At 41.0% G+C, this 4,051-nt stretch overlaps 1 pseudogene; it reads left to right on the top strand.

Annotated features, from left to right (window-relative positions):
* Nucleotides 1-2,030: 2,030 nt before the first annotated feature.
* LOC105806118 overlaps nucleotides 2,031-4,051 on the top strand; it is a 10,457-nt pseudogene continuing 8,436 nt past the window's right edge.

The raw sequence follows: 4,051 nt of genomic DNA, 5'->3' as shown, positions 1-4,051 counted from the left end.
AAGAGCACCATATGGTTTCTGAAGGTGTGGATTTTCTCTCTAAGTCCTCAAGCACTAGCATTAAAGCACTGGATGAACAAAAAATGTGCTATTAAAGGAAGACACAAGAGTTTATAATAAGCTCAAGTCTCAAAACTATACTGACGCAGCCCCAGACCTCACTTGTTCCAATGGAACCATCCATTCATTCTGCATTCTATAGAATGAAACATATCATCCTTTATAATATTCATATTTGCCCATCCAGTGGTCTGAAATAGGCTGTTGAGTGCCAACAAATGTTTCTGGGGCTATTGTATCAAGGTCACTGGGATGCTTTCTCTAATGCTTCTACTTGTTAATGGGAAGTTCACTGAGATAATAAGAAAGCATATGGTTGGCTCTTTTTGAGAAACCTGGGCCATTCAAATCATATATTAAAAGGCCCTCCTCATTTCCAAGAAGGAAAGAAAAATGATTCTTAATTAAATGTTTAATGTTTATTATAGCTAGAATATTAGTTTTAGGTCAAATTTATGATGCATTAGATTTGTACTTCCTATGTTACATAGACTTTATAGTTCATTGAGATTTCTTATATAATCAATGTGTACAGTATATTTGAGCCCAATTTATATGACAGAGTATAATTGTATTCTTTAAAATTATTACAAAGGTTTATAGCTGTCACATCTTTGCTTTTTATGACAAATTTTTGTCAAATCTATGGTTTATTTAATGGCAAGTCCTTGGTCAGGATTGCAATGCCCAATTACGACATTGTTCTTATGGGAAAATGTGCCTGCTTTATAATATAATTTCCAGGAATGGATTGTGGTCAAAGGCAGAGACTAATTGTGCTTTGAAAGGAACAACTCTAAAGCGTGTGTGTGTGTGTGTGTTGTGTATATATAAAACCCCTTCTCTAATCAAGACTTATCACTGGGCACCCTCCTCTACCACTCAGGCTTTGATGGACAGGCTCTGAACTCTTTTGAGATGTTTTGTACCATTCAGGTTTAGTGGTGGAGATGGAAAAGCTACATGGGATTATGCACACAGCTATCACGCATCCCAAGAATAAAAGCCATACTGGCCTCTCAGCTACCACTTCCCCATTGCAATCAGCAGGCAGTATCAGTAGCTTTAAGCAGTCCCTGGATTCTGGCCATTTTTAGTGAGTGAAGAATAAGTTCAGCTGCTTCCTCTGAGATGGACTTACAGAAGACCAATGGCACAGAACCCATCTGAAAAATCCACAACTCCAAAGTTCAAGTCAGTGTGATGCTGGATGTCCCTTGATATTCCTGATTCCTTGAATGCCCACATTTTATTTACAAGGTTTCTTGTCCCCTGCACATATGTTCAATTCTTCTAGAAGGATTTCCTGAAGAATATTATTATTTAATAACACCTATAAAATTGCATCAACAATCATTTTTGAAATTAAAAGTGTCCTTCTCATTCATTTAACAAAAATAATGTTTTTTCCATATGACTATAGAATGAGTGAACAACTGCAGGTGTCTTGAAAGTTTGGAATACCTAATAGGACAGAAGGTGTGGAGAATTTCTAACCAGCCTCCAACAAACCAACGCATTTGAAACATCAGAACAAAATTAGGCCATGAAGCTTAGTAAACTCAAAGATAAATCATCCTTCTACATCCCAAGTTTAAGCAGTTTCAGTTTAGTAGAATTATTTGATTGCACAAGCCACAGGGCATGACTTGATTGGCAGTGGTGGCAGCAGAGTCCATGCCAGGGGATGTGCCTGGAAGTAAGAGGGCAGGGACCCCTGTCAGACCAAAATAACAGGTGCTGTGACTCTAGTGATAAGATTATTAGGCTGGCTAAAAATACAGGTATGAAAGCTGGTGAATTATGTTGGGAGAATGGCAAGTGTCCAGTCAGCATATCAGCTAGGATTCAGCTGGAGCCAACAGAAGCAACTGTAGCTTGTTTCAGCACAAAGTAATTTATTACTGAGCATTACGTGGCTTAAACCACCTATGCAGAGCTTCCAGGAATAATTCCCAGTGTCCTGCACAATGGAGAAAAACGTTACCACTGCAGCAGCAGGTCAGTGAATGTGGAACGTGGGACCTGTGTCCTGATCTACACCAACAGAGTGGATGCCTCCTGCCCTGCTTCTCACTCTACACTACTCAGCTCCGAAAGTTATGCTCGTGCACAAGGAGAGTCAATGTGGTACACAGAGACCTAGTTCTAAGGAGTTTTCTCAAGCAGCTTTTTGTTTTCCAGCATCTGCAGCATAGGAGGTTGGAAAGGTAAGATCACAGATGGGAAGGAAGGTCGGGGTCAACACCAGGAATCCAAATCAGCAACAGAGCGAGAGAGGGTCAGGGACAAGGACGGATTGCTAGAAAGGAGAAAATCTGGCTCCTTATCCCAGAAGGTGGACTAGGCCAAGAGGGAAAAAAAATCAAAGATGGGAACTTACCTAAGAAGCCAGGAGTCAAGTTGGAAGGTATGTGGTAGAGACTATGTTCTCTACAGTCAACAACCTGAATTTCTCCCTAAGAGAAGAGGCTTACCAGCAACACTGCAGTCAGATGTTGTTTGTCTGCTTATTTATCCAAACAGGCATCTAGAAGCCTCCTGGTAAGATGATCCCTCACACACTTCAAGGAGACAAGGTTGCTACAGGGGACACTGGAGAGAAAGAAAGGGATGGTCTTAACTGGGACCCTGGCCATAGACTTACTAAATTTAAGTCACAGCATCTTCTCTAACCCCTGACAACCTGCCCTCCCTAGGGGACAACCTGCCATGGCATGCAGGATGTAGCCAGGGCTTGGCAGATAGCAGAAGCTCCACCAAAGGGGAGATGAGGACAAAGTCTCTTGCTCAACCAGTGGAGCAAACAGCTTCACTCTCTGCAAGGTCAGCCACTGCTGTCATTGTCTCAGGCTCCTCCAGCACCCACTGGACATTGAAAGGAGGTTGCCAGCCCCTAGACTGCAGAAATTAGAAACACGGCTCAGGCCTTCTTCATGTGTGTGTATGCATAGCCTTTATGGCCAATGTCTTTACAACCACTCTCAATAAAACCTCACCAATCTGAGTTCGGTGAGCAGACCTATGACCCTAGCATGCCTCAGTGTTCTCTAAGGCCAGCTCTACTCTTGCATTCCAGGGGTCTGCCCAACTGACAGTGATATAAGCAATATTGTTGTTATTCAAGGCATTTTTACATATTGTATTTGCTCCCCACTACAACCTTGGAATAGAGGCAGGAAAAATATAAGAATTCCCACTTACAGATTCAGCATAGGTGAGGAATCTGCCCAGGGTACCCATGTTAGTCCCAGAACAAAACCCAGGCCCACTAACCACAGCTCCTGGGGTGACACCCATGACTCGAAGCTAGAGATTCCGCTATTTAGAGCCAGATTCGAGGAGCAAACAGAGAGGATTCAAAGGCCCAGCCCTGAGCTTGACAGATCGGTAGAAGTCAGAGCACCAAGCCTCCCCAAGAAATAGTGAAATGCTTCATTGCAAAGAAAACTTCTTAAGGCACATCAACCTTTTCTGGGTAATACTGGGGCTAAATAATTTAACATTATTCTGAAAACAATTTCAGAATTGAATTGGAAAGAATGGGAAAAAGGAAGGGGGAAAGTCTAATGCCAATTTCCAATTTGTTTCAGTGTCCACACCCTGCTAAAGTCTGACTTGACTTTCAGACACTCTCCTGTGGCCCCTTCCAAAGTGCTAGATATCCATGTCTTTCAACTATTTTTTTAATCATTCAAATAAAATATTTTTATTCAATTTCATTTTCCAGCTGTTTTAACCTAATAGAATGTTTTTTCTTTAATTTCAAATTATATAATCCTTTTTGACTGAAGTGATTATCTTTCCAGCCCAATGGCCTTTTCCTGTCAATGGCAATTAAATCCACAAAAATGATTTCTTTCTAACATTTGAGATTCTTATTTTCCCATTGTACATCAGATGTTTTGCTCAAGTCAAGAAAATTTTGTTAGGAAAATTTTATCTGATAAGACAGGATCCAAAATTCCCAAATTAAGATGCAAACCTCTTA

Source organism: Propithecus coquereli, unplaced genomic scaffold (assembly GCF_000956105.1).
Source record: "Propithecus coquereli isolate 6110/MARCELLA unplaced genomic scaffold, Pcoq_1.0 Scaffold138, whole genome shotgun sequence".
Taxonomy (NCBI): domain Eukaryota; kingdom Metazoa; phylum Chordata; class Mammalia; order Primates; family Indriidae; genus Propithecus; species Propithecus coquereli.
The sequence above is the reverse complement of the archived record's forward strand: the minus strand, read 5'-3'. Positions and strand labels throughout refer to the sequence as shown.